Source organism: Quercus robur, chromosome 8, assembly GCF_932294415.1.
Source record: "Quercus robur chromosome 8, dhQueRobu3.1, whole genome shotgun sequence".
Lineage (NCBI taxonomy): Eukaryota > Viridiplantae > Streptophyta > Magnoliopsida > Fagales > Fagaceae > Quercus > Quercus robur.
Window position 1 is genome coordinate 4224348 of NC_065541.1, and position 17432 is coordinate 4241779.

The window sequence follows — 17432 nt, forward strand, 5'->3', positions numbered from 1 at the left end:
TATTTTAATTAAAATAAGTTTGGTTGCATGGGAATAAAATGAATAATATGGTAATATTAAAATTGAATTGAAAATTAAGTTTTTAGGATAATTATCTTTGGGATAATTATTTGAAAGATTGAAAGAATTTTACGGTTAATGGAAAATATTTTATAAGTTTGACTACATTTCACCTGCAAACAAACACAAGGCGTCCTTTTCATTTTTTTTTTTTTTTCCATTTTCATATTGTGAGAGGTGTTAAGCTTTTTATCGTCTTGGCATTGAGCTATTTTTCAAATATTCTTGTTTATGTTTAATAATAAAGAGTTGGGGTTTAATTCCCATTTACACTAGAAACCAATTAGTGTTTTAGTTTAATAACAAAGAGGTATTATCAAGAGTGGATGTTATAAGTTAAAACTCTCTCGTTAAAAAAAAAAAAAAATTGTATGCATGGAATTAAAAGTACAACTTTTTTCTTTAAATATAATTCGATAGTTGAAAAAAAAAAAAGAGGAATTTGAGTTTTAGATATCTTCATTAGATGCAATAAAAAATGTTAACTAATTGAAATATAAGACACTTGACGAATTAATAATTAGGAAGAATTTTTCCCCTCTCACACTCTTTCACAGGTAAAGGGAAGAATAATGATTAGTTGTCAATATTCATCCAAAAAATAAAATAAAATAAAAGAAGTTGTCAAGGCCGCGTTTGGAGGAATGATCTTTAATAACATGGCACGCATCGCATTCACATTTCACACTAGTACTTCACACACAAGTTTGTTCAGCCATTAGAAATTATTTTTTGGCATGGGTCATTCATTTTTCTATTACACTCATCTTATCTTCTTTTTTAAATTTTCTACACTCTCTTTGTTTTGAATCCCATTTACCACCGCACACCCTTGGTGCGTTGGTCACTTCACAAGTATAAGAGCTTGTGGGGTGTGGGGGACAAGGGCCGGAGTTTATGTCTTTAGAAAGGAGTTTCACACACATATACACTTAAATTAGGTTAGAATAGAAATTATCTTTTGTATAAAATATATATATATATAAAAAATACAAAATGTAAGATTTATTGTACATGGCCTTATTATCATCATCCCCTCATTCTCTCTCCTCTTTATGTTTTAATAAGTCTTTGTTTATCTCTTCTCTTCTTCAATTGTTATCATTTTTTTTTCCATTTAATTATTTATTTATATAAGATAAAATCTCCTAAATTCGTATATTAATTTATAAAAATTTTTAAAAAATGAATTATTTTTGAAGAGATATTATTACATTTTTCCCCCCAAAAAAAAAAATCACTTTACTATCATTTGAAATATAGCCTAATATATCTATTATCATTTGAAATATATTTGGGGAGGATTATAAATCTACAATAACAAAAATTTAAACATATATATAAATATGATTATACAAACAAGAGAATTTAAAAATATTAAAAAAATTTGAAGGGAACAAGTGAAATTTTTTTAGGAGCTGTTTTTTTTTTTTTTTTTTTTTTTTGAGAATGACATTCTTTTAGGGGCTAATTGTAAATATAATTAGAACATATGGGTAAATAAATAACTTTCAAAAAGTGCCCCCTGGTCTAGAAATTTAAATAGTTATTATTGAAGTAGGTATAGAAATTTCACTACATAAAATTTAAAAAATTTATCCAATAATTATTTAACATACATTATCATCACTAGTGGCTTTCAACTTTTTATTCTCATTTTATTTTAAGGAAATTAGACTCTTACAATGAATGATCTTCTATCCGTCCACAATGTGCTCACGGATTTTGTTTTGACTTATGTGTTCACAGATTTCAACTTGTGCCACAACTTGCCCACGTGGTGAGTTGTCAGTGGTAGAGAGGTGATGGTGAGTCCATTGTTTTTGTTTTATATAACCACTTTTACAACACTCTTTACATGTCATTCTTTATTTTGCAATGCACACATTAAAATAAATTTACTTTAATACTTCAGTAGGTGAGAGAAGAGAGGGAGAGTGTCAAATAGAAGAAAAGAGAAAATAAAAATAACTTTGACACAATGTTATAATGGTTATGTATACTTAACCATTGTAGCAAGTACTAAGTGGTGAAAATTTATGAAAACATTTTTTATGAAAACATTTTGCATTTTAATGGATTACATTAACCAATGAGAATGCTTAGAGAGTATAAAAAAAGAATTAGGTCAATTTATTTGTGTCCCATTGTAGTGGAGGAAAGGACAAAAAAGGCTAGAGGGAATACATTAGATCATTGTTTATATATATATATTGCTATTCCTTTACCCCAAAACAATGGCACAATCTCCCTTCATCATCTTTATCCATAAATGCAATTACTTGTAAAGAAAAATACACCTATGGGACTCTGTTCCTAAGCCCCAACCATAAAAGAAGACTCCATTAAAAGTATTTTGAACTGTAAGAACTCGCGCTCTTTCTTTTTAAACAAGTACTTTTTTAAGTGGAGGATAATTATCATACATATATGGTCAAGTTGAAGTTGTTGCTTTGTCTACTTAAGAGGAAGAAGAACAAGTGCAATTTATAGAGAAGGTACTATTTTGTTTTAATGCCTTTTATTTTGTAGAAGTGCTAGTGCAAGTCAACATCAGCATATTTGTTTGTTGTGAAGCAACAACTTGCGAAAATTAATTGCAATACGCATTAGACTCTTATTATTTTATTTTAAGGAAATTAGACTTTTATTATGAGTGATCTTTTATACGTCCACAATGTGCTCACTGCTCACGGATTTTATATGAATAAAGTGGCACAACTTGTGCCACAACTTGCCCACGTGACAAGTTGTGAGTGGTAGAGAGGTGATGGTGAGTCCATGTGGGGTTACCTCTCTACCACTCATAACTTTCCACGAGGGCAAGTTGTGGCACGAGTTGTGCCACTTTATGTGGCACTAGCATAGCTTATTTTATATAGGATCCAACCACAAAATTTTGACCCTTGTTTTCAACATCTGTTTTTAAGTGCTTTGGATTAATTTTTTGTACTCGTCTTTTTCTATGCTAGGATGTGCTATTTATGTCAACTAGCTTGCAACCCCATACATATGCATGAATACACTTAAAGATATACAATAAAATGCATAATATAATTCATATATATATAATTTAAATACTATTGATAGTCATTTTTATATTTTGTTAACTCTTTAAAACAAATTTGTAAGGATATTATTAGCTATAAAATGTAAATTGTCTGTGTTTTTTTTTAAATTATTGTGAAGCTTTTTTTTATGGTTTATTTATTTTAGACTCTTTAGTTTTTGTACGTAATAACTCACTTGGATAAAGATTTATGATGTGATCCCACATTTGATTCTAAAATTAAGAAATAAAACTCTTTAAAAATAAATAATTTAGGGCACACGGCGCAAAATTGGAGCTCTAATTTGGAATTCTAATTTGAGTTTTTCTCTGCTTTACCTATTATATTATATATATAGATATAAATGAGAGTAATACAATAATTGATGAAACTCTCTTTCAAAATTCAATCAACCAGAGTTTTATTGTTTGTTTGCATCTTGTTGTTGTGGCAAGAATAAGAATTATAACATGCTTAATAAAGAATATTATGTCATGAAATGCACACACTCTCTCTTTTACATAAGAAGGGAAAACTCTCACAAATACATAGAATTTCATGTACATTAGAAGTAAACAAATACATCATCAACCATTTGGTAGTCCGGGGAAAAAAATAGAGGAAGTTAATCAGTCCGGGTAGTTTATTCATCAAAATCAAGTGACTAGTGTTATGAATCTGAAAAACTATTAGAAGAACGATTTTGCAGCAGGTACTGTAGGTCGTTTTATGTTAAAGGTAGTTTTACATGAGTTAAAATTAATTTTAAACCAGTTCTAAATAGAGGGACACTAAACAAAATATTAGAGTGGATTTGAAATATAAATTGGAGCTCTCTCAGTGAGAGTTACATTGATATCCTCACTTCAATACCTCAAGCTTCAGGACCATGGTGTCGGGTTTGATCTCTCTCTCATACAAACACACACGTAATGCACAAATTCAACTATCTATAAGCTGAAGGGATTAATTACACTAATGGGTTTTTTTTTTTTTTTTTTCTTCCAGAACTATAACTATCTGTTCTGCTTCTTTTGAATTACCATCAGATTGATTGCTTTCAGAAACTGTCGTAGAGCTATTGGTCTCTTCAATTTTCAAGCTTTGTGCACTCACACCGTCTCCAGTAGTCAAAACATCCACTGTTAAATTATGAGCATGAGCTGAATCAGGTACAGTCACTGTTCCATTCTGCTGGGAAGAATCAGAAGTGTCTGTACCTGTTACGGCTGTGTCATGGCATTCAGTACTTCAGTTGAGTTATTGCCTACATTGGTACTCAGCAGTGATGTGTTATTGATTGCTTCAGGGTGATATTGGCACATGCACAGAAGGGTTAGAATAATTAACGGCACAGAAGGGTTTGTCACTAGTACAAACAAAAGGCAAAATGAAGGGTGAAATTTGTGTGTTCAAATTAATCCTATTGGATAGACGTGTAAATTGCAAAGAAAAGGAATCCACAGAATCTTCAAAAGAACAAACAGAAATCACATACACACAGTATACATGTCCTAAAAAAGAAGAAGAAGAAAGACTAACAAATGTAAAAGAGAATGCGATGAGTAAGTATGCCAATCCTTATCTGTAAAGAGAGAGATTTGGAGCCTCCACAAATATATCAAAAAAAAAAAATCCCTATTTACTATTGAAAACCCCTATACATTTGGGATGAGAATGCCCTTTTTTGTCCTTCTGTAAAGAGAGAGATATTTGGAGCAGCCAATGTCAAATTTGTTTTCAAAAAAAAAAAAAGAAATTCTAAAAAAATGTCAACATACCAGCAAATACACCTACATCAAAAAAATCCGTGTAACCTCCAGAAGCCTCAACATCACTTCACTTCCTCTCAGAATTTATACATTTTAACTTCAGCATTATTGCTGCTTATTTCCAACAATTTCACCTCTTCGTGATTCTCTAAACTATAAGAAAACAATACCGTATCTTGACCTCTCATATAGATGATCCCTACATCTTCATCAAAAAATAAAGGCTGGCCTCTAGAAATTTCTGTTATTGCACACAATTTCTTCAAAATAGATTGGCTGTGCTGCCCCTGGAAACGCCAAAGATGCAATTCAGAATCCAACCATCTGTATAAAAGTAACCTTGACTTTGATTCTAACAAATGCATTTCCTCAGGTATTCTGAAAAGCGTCAACACATCATTATCAACATCATACTCCATTAGAAGAGAACTCCAAAAGGAGTAAAATTTCTGTTGCCAAAAAACCCCATCCTTGTTGCAGTCATCCCGCTTAAATTCTTTTTCTTTCATCAAATAAGAATTTCTTATATAAACTACCCTCTCTTCCCACTCATGGCATCCTGAGTTGAATAGCACGAATCTGGTAGTTGAATCGACTACGTTTGTGTGCTTGAACAATTGGAACAATAGCAGAAACTGTTTGTGTCCTGTTACTGCAAATTTTGGATGAGGACCAGCTTTGGGATGAAATGGGACCTTCCATTGAAATCCTTCCAGAGGATCAGTAACCTGAAACTCCTTCTTTCGGTCATAAAAATTCTCCCTGAACAGAATACATCCCCCGGAGCAGCCAACGAAGGACAAACGTGTAGTATCAGATAATACCTTGACACACTCTGTACCCTCCTTTTCAACCTTCCAAATGGTAAATCTTTGTTTAATGCTACCAGCATATGCCGCCACCACAAAGCCCAAATCTGTTGTCACCGGTGAGTCTTTACGAATTTTCTCAACAATTAATCCCCACCCCTTTGAAGCAGCAGAAAATTTCAATCGACTAGCTAGCCCACAGTTGCGAACGATGTCTTCAAGAATAGGGTCAGGTACATATTTTGCTTTACTCATTTTAGAATCTGTTCAAACAGCAAAAAAGACAAATTTATAAATAAAAAAAACTGTCTAAAATATACAAAACTATTAATTATGGTTAATCAATATAAATCCAACTACAAATCAATGAAATTTAAGTCATTTAATCAAAGGATAATGCTTGTATAGCAACTTTGCCCAACAAAAAAGGTAGGCGGATAAATTCCCTTTTTTTTTTTTTTTTTTCCTGAACAGAAAGTTAAAATATAGCATGTCACAGAGAAAACTAAAAAACCAAAAGATGATATCATTTTTTTGCCTCTCCATACAAAAGTTTGCAAAGAAGCAACGGCCTCATGGCAGCTTCTGCTGCTTCAGCCTCCTTAGCCTTAGCTTCAGCCTTCTACCTTTCCTTTTCGTCTATAAGCTTCCCCAAATCCTCTTCCCTTCCTTCTTTCCTCAACTCCCCTTTTACAAACTCCTGCAACTCCTAAGTTAATTCAACCCCATCATCATCCAACATCGTATCAACCACATTAAGCACCTCATCCAACTTCCCAACCTCACTCAACGCCTTCATTATAAACTCATAACTCGCAACATCCATCTTGAGCTTCTTCACCATCAGATCAAAAAACGACTTGGCATCATCCACCTTCCCTACTCTAACCAACCCATCAACCAACTTATTATAAACCCCCAAGTTCGGCCTCAGCCCTGACTCAACCATTTTTCTATGATACCCGGCTGCATCATCCGCCCTATCTGCCTTAAAACAAGCATCCATCAATAACACAAACGTAAACTCATCCAGGTTCACCCCCTTCTCACTCATCTCCCCATATACCTCCTCGGCATCACCCAACATCCCATTATCACACAACTGCTCGATCAAATTATTGAACGACAAAGTATCCGGACTACACCTATACTGTCCCATCTACCTAAAAACCTCAATTGCATCCTTAAACCTCCCCTGCATGCAATACCCATCAACCATCACATTAAAACTCCCCAAATTCACCGTCAAACACCGCGGGGGCCTATTCTCCTCAATCAGCTTATCAAACAACCTCAACCCCAACTCGAACTTCCCATTTTTATTCAAAGCATCCAACGACGAATTAAACTCGACTGCACTCATCTTCACCTTTGAACCCTTCCCAACAGCCTCCTTCTCCATCCCTTTCATGAAATACCCTTTGACCAAAGCCCCATACACAACCCCATTCTCCACAAACCCACCAAGCTTCTCCTTCAACTCATCAAAAAGCCCAAAAACACCATCCAAATCCCCACTCCTCACGCACCCATTCATCAAATAGCTAGTAAGTTTGGCCAATTCAGAAAATCTCTTCAAATACTTCCCACCCAAATAAAGAAATCATACATTCTCCAATTAAAAACCCTAATTTCAAGGACTTGAAATGAAACAACCGCATTACCAATGAACCCAAAACATATATTGTAACTCAAAGAAACAAACAGACCCACCCAAGTTCTGAAACAGCTTTCAAGATTCACACTTTGCAATTATATAGGCCAAAAAAATTCTACCTAATCTAACAAGCAACAATGTATATGCATATTAATAAGCAATTCCAAATGTTAAAGCCGAAAAAAAAACCCTGTCAGGAATAGGTGTGCCTTGTTTAATTTCAAGGACTTGAAATGAAACAACCACATTACCCATGAACCCAAAACAAACAGAACCACCCAAGTTCTGAAACAGCTTTCAAGATTCACACTTTACAATTATATAGGCCAAAAATTTCTACCTAATCAAACAAGCAACAATGTATATGCATATTTATAAGCAATTCCAAAAGTTAAAGCCGAAAAAACAAACCTATTTTCTGGGGAAAATCTTTGAACCCGTTTTCTTGAATTGAATCGGTCTGTTTTTGTGGTGAGGAAAGCCAGATCAGGTCTGTTGTGGACTGGGAAGTGTCGAATAAGGAGAGAGCAAGGCAGCAGTTGGGAAAATTTTCTGCTTTTGAAAATGGGTTGAAGATCAAAATGGGTTGTGTTATTTGAGAAAAAATTGAGAGAATTTTTTCAGAGAGAAAAGGCAAGAAAGGAAGGTGAGAGAGAATGAAAAATTGAAAACACTAGACCAAAATGATTAGACTGACTAGCCGTTATGCCATATAAACCCAAAATGATTTTGAAAAAATAAATACTAAAAAAAATAATGATTTTCAAATATTTTTTTGATGAAGAAAAAATCAGTTTTTTTTTTTTTTTTTTTTTTTTTTTTTTTTTTTTTTTTTTTTTCACCCCCTTGTTCTTTTTGCTTTCAAAATACCAATGGACGGAAGAACCATTTAAAATTTCTTTTGGAATGTAATGAATTCATTAAAGAATATTTGTTCTTATGTTTTTAAAAAATTAAAAGGGTTGTTTTATTTGCTTGTGTGGTTTTCCTCTCAATGATATTATCATTTACCCAAAAGAAAAAAGAAAAAAAAAATTGGGTCTCAATATCTCATATTTTGTATTGGTATTTTAAATTTTAATAATACATTTTCCTTCTTTTTAAATTGAATAAATATTTCAAATTTACAATATTCAATCTAAATCATGAAATTAACTCATTTCAAATAAAGAATATTCATGATGAACAAACTCACTTAATGCTAAATTTAAGCTTTGATTCATTTATAAGTTGTAAATAACATACGTACGTTCAATTAAAAATTTCACATGGCAAGTAATTCTTGTAAGTGAAATTGTTATTGCGTAGAACACTAGAACTCATGTGCATGTTAGCTAGTGATTAGGACCAAAAAAAAAAACACAAAGCAAAATTTGAATTTAAAATAAAGTTGAGCCAAAGAAAATTGCTTTATATTTTTGTCTCAATATCTCATATTTTGTATTGGTATTTTAAATTTTTATACTATATATTTTTTCTTTTTACATTTTCCTCTATTTTAAGGTGTACGAGAATAACTAATAGCAAAGCCATTTTCGTGGGTTTCAGTTAGTTCATTTGGTAAAGTTTTTTTATGATTGAATAAGAGATTTGGGGTTCAATCTCTGCATGCACGAAAAATCGATTAGCATCTTGATCTGATGATAATGATAAAAAGCTATCGTTAAGAGCGGACGCCTTAGGTTGAAATTATCTCAAAAAAAATTAGAAACATAAAATCATTTAATTATAATGCTATAGTTACAAACATTATGCTGAGGAAACTTTAAAAAGTTTCAGTCTAGTAAAACCATTGATATCTAGAAATAACTAATGAAAATAATGAATTATTATATTATTTGTATATTGTCTTCTAAATTTAGTTTTTTGTCACTCGTTTTTGTACTTCTTTTAAAGATTTTAATTAAAAATATTTAGTGAAGTAATTGACTTTTCTTTTTTCTTTTTTATTCCTCAGAGCATTCACAACGAAAGAGTTAAAAAATTTAGCTTTTAGTACCTTATTGTACAATACACCCAAAATCAAAGATTCTATTTTAGAATACAATAGATTAAAATAATATAGAAAATACAATAAAATAATCTCTTCACTGCACTAACAATCAAAAATTAGGGACCATTAACAAGTCCATGAACTCACGAATTTGAACTCCCTTCACCAACCTGAGGACATAAGTTAAAGGCCAAATTTATGTAGCATATGCACAACCCTAAAAGACATGACCCGTAGACTCACACCCACTCCCACATGGCTCACATATGGCACTCTCAACAATACCCCGACGTTGGAGGTTAGCTAGTGTAGGGAGAGCATTCTTGTAGGCTCTCCAAGAAAAATGTTCCACCTTGCTAGGAATATTTAATCCCCGAAGTCTTTTCCAAAACTTCTTAGTATCACTATCATTAGAGCAGCTACCACTGTCACTTTGATCCCGAAACTTTATAGCGATCTTGTAAGCACTTCTAATCGAGAACTTCCCAATTGGAGCTGTTGTCAATATCAGAGCATCATTCGAAAGAGCAGTACTGATTGGTAGTCCCAAAATAACGTTTGCTTTATGAGGAAGAAAAAAAACTTGCCTCACCAATTTTGTCTTCCAACTCTTAGCCTCAGTGTCAATGAATTCATTTTCCAACGCTTGACGCTGCAAGATATTCAGTGCCAATGATGACATAACTTTGAAAGTTGATGTTGTGGGGAGCTATTTATCATTCCATATCCTATTTTTCTATCCATTTCCAACTCTTCCATCATATAAATTCACAAGTCATTGGGTTTAATCCTTCAAGTGATAGATGAACGATAATGACATTCTTTGGAGTGTTTTAAATCTATGGTTCGAATTTGACATTTTCTTTGTTCACTATCTACTTGTCTCCTAAGAAAAAGAAAACCACTTCTCATGATGGGATCGAGTTCAAACTAATTAGCTTTCTTTAAGAAAGGGTAGGTTGTTTATAAATCAGAATAAAATAGCATCCTAGAAGCATTTTACAAAATGGTCCTTGCAAGAGAAAAAGTAAAAGCTAAAGCAACAAAAATTTTTAAAATAATAATAATAATAATAATAAAAGATGATTCCGGAGTATACTTTGTATATACTATATAGTTCAAAGTTGGCTACAAAACCACTTGGTACTGCTTGGATTCAAATACAGTTTGTCAACAAAGAAATAAACGTCCACAGACAATATTTTGGATGTCCAAGGGTATACTGGTAATTTTGGAAGTGTAGGGGGTATTTGGGTCATTTTGAATATTTAAGGGTATTTTGGTAATTTTGGAAGTCAATAGGGTATTCAACTAGTTTTAAAGTATTTGGGTCATATTAGGTTAAATGGATGGGTTACTAATTAAATGGGTTGGGCGGGTAACGGATAATTAATTTATATATAAACGGGTCATAAATGGATAAATGGGTAATTACAAACCCAACTCGCCCATTTGCCACCCGTATTTGACATATATTTTTGTGTCACTATGTTTCTAAATAAGTAGGTTGTTGGCTTAAGGCAACGATTCTTTCGTTCTACTGCATCGCTGAGTTTGTAGGAGATTTTTCTTTTAGTGCACAATAACTTTGTAAAAGTTTTCAAGGAGAACAAGGATATTGAGGTAAATTTTGAAACAGAGGCAAGTTTTTTATTTTCCATCTAAATGTGATTTTATTTCTGTGACATCTAGCATTCAATTGGTTCGTTTGTAGGTAATTGTGGCCAATGATCAAACAAGGGAGGAGAAATGGCAGAAAGTGTAGTCAGCCTAGCTATAGAGTATTTGGTCCCCTTTGATAGGCCAAAAACGTATTAACCCCTTGTGATTAATGAATTGATTAATTAGCCAAGTTTATTAATTAATCAAATTAACATGCAAAGTGCGTGGTAGCACAAAAAAAATCACCAATTAAACTAAGTGCAGCGGAAATTAAATTGACAAGATGATTTGTTTTCGAATGGGGAAAACCAACACGGCAAAAATCCCACCGGATGATTTTAAAGTCACCACTCTCGAAAATCAATTATTATCAAAACTAGCGGTTACAAGTAAAGGAATCCCAATACCTTATACCAACCTACAGTTGAACCCTTATCCCAATACCCAATTGGACTTGTTCTGTAGTGACAATCTCTCCTTGTAATGCACGGCTCCCAATACATAACTAACCAATTGCGTGGATCCCAGTACGCGACTTCAATCACCAACTAGAGAAGGTTGTTGGCTGCAAAGTTCTTCAGTTCATCCAGACGATGAAGATCAAGAAGATGCTTGGTTACAAAACCCTACGGTATACAAACATAGCAACTTCTTCATAAGAGAGATGAACTAGGGTAAATTCTGTCTCCAGTCACAATTTGGTTAAACAAACTTTGCTCAACATTTGTGCAACTTGACAGACATAAATCCATCTCAAAAAATCCCAGCAACTGTATTTTTACCATAATGAATCGTTTTGAATTATAAGAAACCTTAAATAGGGTATATATAGAGAGGCTAGGTTAATCTTGAGTTTCTTGATGTAATGCATTTCAAGATTCGTTTTATGATCATGCCTTTTCCTTGTTGTGTTAATATGATATTGAGTTGATCATATTTAGTTTTTAGGGTTTCTTATGTTTTTCTTCAGTTGTTTTTTTTTTTTGTTTTTTTTTTCTTTTTCTTTTAATAATTTTTTTTAGTTAACTCAATCTAACTTGTAAAATTTAAGTTCTTGTGTTAGGACTTAGGATGCATACATGAAATCGAGAGTGTGTGTGCAAGATTCCAATCCTGCATATGCATATGGTTGAGTACAATGTTATTAAACCCGGCCCGGCTAGTCAAACTGATAACCTGATGACCCGGCACATAAAATGGTCCGGGTTTACCTTGTTGAAATAAGAAAAAAGGGTTAGATAATTTTTTTGAAAAAGGCTCTAAACTCTAGTACACAAATGTTGATTCTATGACTATGAGATTGAATAGAAATGTTACTATTTTTTTTTGCTTTAGGTAAAGAAAAGGTTTTCATAGGCCAGGTTACATGAGCTTTCTCCCACCTTACGTCCATTATCTCTCTCTGAATAGTTTATAGAGTTAAAAGGAAGGTATTAGAGAACAAATTCCTGAATTAAGGATTGATTAGGATGAGAAAATTACGATAGAGGACAATGATTGACAAAGCTTTGTTTTCATTAGAGCCCTATTTTTATTTAACAACGAAATTATTGAAGAAAAGGGGAAAAGGGTTTGTCTTTTTCATTTAGAATAACAAAGCCGAACACAAATGGGGCATTATGAAGGTAAAAAAAGAAGAAGAGCAATAGGCGATCAAAAGGAAACAAACAGTGGAAACAATGATAAAAAAAAAAAAAAAAAAACTGGTGGAAACAAAGAGTATGTGGTCTATTATAAGCCTAAGACCAAATCTTTTGTACACTTCAAATAAAAATAGTGATGTTTGGATGTTTCCTTTTGTGGTATTGCTTGTATAATTCATCCAAAATGAAGCAAAGAGTGGTCTAATCTTAACCCATATATAAGTCCATTAACAGGGTACTTAGAGAATAGAGGGTGGTTCCCAATTAAAAGTGGCCAAGGTGATGCTTTCATACTTCTTTTGATCACTTTTATATGAATCTAGCTACAAATTTTCATTCAATTATATGCGCTAATTGATTATTAGAGGTTGAGGGAATCTTGGGAAAAAGGTTTTGTTTCCAACAAAGTGTACCTTTTCACCAATATTACACTGAAGCTAACAACATTTTTTTGAAAAAGATTATTTTTAATGGATCTATTCATAATAGAGCGACTAAATTTTAACTGTTTGTCAACTTACCGTAATCTTCCTCCTTTTCCAAGCTTGGGACTGACTAGTTTGATTGTGAACAAAATATATGACGCTATGCACGAACACGTAGAATTTGACACACATAGAATTGAGGATTTATAGTTGACCCTAAGAACTTGGGACTAAAAAATATAGCTTTTAGCAACTTGAAAAACAACTTTATCTATTTTAACAACTCACTTTATAATGCACCCAACATCAAAGACACTATTTTTCTAGCAACTCATTTAAAATAATATAAACAACTCAATAAGATAATAATAAACATCCACCACAAAAACCAACACAACAGCAACAACCACCTCCACCATCACCCCACTAGCCACAACCACAAATCGTAACAGAAAAAAAAAATAAAAAAATTCAGCCATCAACAACGTTTCTTTTCCACTTCTCAACCCATGACCACCAACCACCAAAAAAAAAAAACAAAAAACAAAAGCCAAAACAAACCTATAATCCAACCACCACCAACCTTCCTCTTCCACTTCTCAACCACAACCAGAAACACAACACAACTTAATAGAAATCAAACAAATCGAGCCATTGATGCACAGTCATCGTGACCCACGACCCAACCAACCAAATCGACCCACTAACCAATCAAACCCAACGAAGCACAATCACCCACGACCCACGAACCAATTGAACTACAAGATATTGAAGAGACCCATAGCCACACCATCAAGCACGGCCAACCCAAACCCACGAATCCGAACTGGCGACACTTCACAAATCACGAAATAGGCAACCCAAACCCATGGATCCGATCTCCACACCAATGCCCTCGAATCCGATCTCACCTCAATGCCGATGTCCACAATCCGATTTCACATGGGTTGGAGTCGGAACCAAGAGGAGAGAGCAGAGGAGAAGTGAGAAAGGAGAAAGAAAAGAAAAGAGAGAAAAGAAAAAATATGCGTGTGGAGTGAGAAGTGAGCGTGTGGGGAATAAAAAAAATATTTTTTGTTAATACCTTCCAGCTACAATGAACTGCTAGAGATAGCAGCTCACTCTAGCAATCACTCAAAAATTTTGAGCTTTACCTTCTTTGCTGTAGTGTGTGTTTTTGGTGTTTTGATTGCTAAAATGACTAAATAGTCATTTTAGCAACCTTATTGTGAATGCTCGAAAGGACCAATCACAAAAAGGTCTTGGTGATTTGTACTTCTAAAGACCATTGATAGGTTCCTCATCTCTTTCTCTTGCTAAGTTTTCAAGTTGAGCCTCCAAACTTGTGGAGTACCTTATAGGAAAATTCTTAATTTAAATTATACTAGCAATGTAAGGTTTACATTATGGATTTGTACACATTTGTTTAGTTCGCAATGTAAATCTTACAATGCTAGTACAATATAAACCTATAGATTTTGATAAAGAAACTTAAATTCAGCCCATGATATTTCCCTCATTCCACAAACTGGCCAAAATTTTGATGATGAGACTTAAATTTAAGATCTTATAGATCACAATATCATACTAGCCTCATTACATGCACAATGACTTTTTTTTAGTGTCATAATTTTTCATTCATCCCAATTAAAGATTTATAAGTTTTTCCACTAATATTATGCATTTAGAACTACAAATACAGCTAGAGTGTTATGAGGCTAACTCCAAAAAATGAACACCGAAAATTGAAATCATATGTTTGTGTGTGGATTTGTTCATTTTTTTAAGCTAGCCTCATGACATTCCTAGTTGTATTAGTGGTTTTAAATGAGTGATGTTAGTGGGAAAACATGTAAAACTTAAATTGGTACGAATGAAAAACTATGACACTAAACCCCCCCCCCCCCCCCCCAAAAAAAAAGAAAAAAAAGAAAAAGAGTCTCATTGCACACGTGAGCATGTGTGATGAGGCTAGTATTCCATAATCGTCATCCATTTTATTTGTTGCTTGTAATTTGATTGTTAATTGTTTTATTTTGGAAAAAAATAGTAGATACATATAAAATATTTTACGTTAAAGCGAACGGAGCAAAACCAAATTAACTTTAGCTAATATACATATTTCAATTATAAATCCCAAACGAAACTCTACCTATAAGCCGATATAACTAATATTTATATTCCATTTATTGTTAACAAAAGAATCAGTCCAAATATTTCATTTGATTTTTTTTTTTTTTTTGAGAAAAATATTTCATTTGATTCGAAACATAGTAAAAAATACTAAATACAATCCATATATATATATATATATATTTAATGAGTGGATAATAATCTATTTAGATATTCCATTTAGTGGGTTATAGTTAGCTCAACTAGTAAAATCTCTAATTGTTGAATAAGAGATTTGAGATTCAATTATCGTCTATACCAAAAACCTATTAATGTTTTTATCATCAGGAGCAAATGTCATAGGTTAACACTCTCTAAATATATATATATATATATATATATATTCCATTTAAACTCTCTCAAATCAGAATTCAAGCAAAGTTGTACAAAAGGGAGAGAGAAGACTTCGTAATGGGAAATTAAAAAAAAAAAAAACACAATACCAAAACACATTTAAAAAAAATCATCAACCTGATTGTCCCTTGAATTTTAGAGTCATTTGGATTGTTTACAATATTTGAATGGAATCATCTCTATCTCTAATTGTATTGTATCATTACTCTCAATCAAATTGTTGGATGAATTAATGAAATACCTGATTCATGCTCTGCACCACCAAAACCCATTAAATTAAATAGGTTTAGACTTTAATTGAGATTAAGCAAGGTAATATCCAGATAGAATATGAGTTTTTGGGCTTCAAGGAAGGTAAGCTTTAATTTTTTCTCTCTCTTTGTTTAACGTTTTAATTAGATAATATTAATATATTATTAGAATTTACATTTTTAATTTAATGGGGTCTTCAGTCCTCGGTTTGTCTTATTGCACTAATTCTCTTTATTTTGGTAGAATTTTATAAAGAATGCAAAAAAGATAAAGAGACAAAGTTGCAAAATAAATTCAAAAGCAACAAATCGCTACCCACATTCTCCAATATATGCATGTCCAACAACAATGTCAATTTAAGCAAATAAGAAAGCAGAGAAGATATAGCAGGTACTTTTTTCTTTTCATTATGAATAAATATAAAATTGTATTGTCCCATAGTATCTAAAATTAACTTGCTTTATTCATTTTAAACTGACAAGTGACTACAATCTAGAAGAGAAGATCTCAACAATGTTAGAAATAAAACTGGCATAAGAAGTGTTTCTACTTTTTATTTTTATTTTTATAAACATTTATGTTTCTAATTATTTTGCAATAAATACAACATATATTGTTTTATAGTAGGTTGTTTTTTTTTTTTTTTTTTTTTTTTTCTTCTTTTGAGAAAAAGTTACATAATCATGTTTATGCAGATAATATACCAAACAATTCAGCTATAATTTCCTATAATTTCCAGCAACCAACAAAAACAAAGGCTTCATCTTAGTAATAAACATATTTTTACATTAAATCATATTTTTTGTTAATTATTTAGACATCGGATGTCAATCTAAAACTCTACATTAATTATAATTCAGGAAAATATTATGAACCATGCAACTTTGGGCTTTGGCCAACCATCATGCAAATGCCTATATTGTGGTGCATTATTGTGGTATGAAGAATGTGTATGAAAAGCAATGCATTATAGAAATCCACATATTCAATAAGATAATGTGTTATTTGAGCTAACATCTCCAGAATCTCAACTGATAAAAGTTTTTTAATTTTTTCCGATTGAGCCGCCATAACCTCACCTAATGAGTTCTGAACCACAACCCCAATCCCAGCTTCGTCTTGCCCTTCAAACGTCGTCTTGCTCTTCAACCCCAAGTAAATGACCAAAAGGGGATTTAAGTCTTAATTTTCGACCAGCTAATACAATTGATTTACAAAGCAGTAATAAATATTAAAATTAAAATTTAGAGATTAATTAGAAAGTTGCAAAAAAATAAGTCATGAATGTATTGTTAAAAAAATTCTTGCATGCGCATACAAGGTTTTATGAGCCCTCCCTGCAAAATTTGTGATTGAAGTTCAAAGAAATTCAAGTAGATTTTTATTTTATTTTGGTTCTACGGCATTGCCCAGACACCACAAGAAGTGCTAGAACCACTAGGTTATCCCTCTAAACCCTAGTGGTTGATCTTTAAATATATCCAATTTACACACCTGTCTATTACATGGCTTCATAATTAGGAAATGGCATCGATAGTAACATGTTAAATTGTTAATATTCCTATATTACTACTACAATTTTC

At 32.5% G+C, this 17432-nt stretch overlaps 1 pseudogene; it reads right to left on the reverse strand.

The window, feature by feature from the left end:
* Positions 1-6217: 6217 nt before the first annotated feature.
* On the reverse strand, positions 6218-10023 carry LOC126695717 (pentatricopeptide repeat-containing protein At3g49240, mitochondrial-like; annotated as a pseudogene).
* Positions 10024-17432: the final 7409 nt, after the last annotated feature.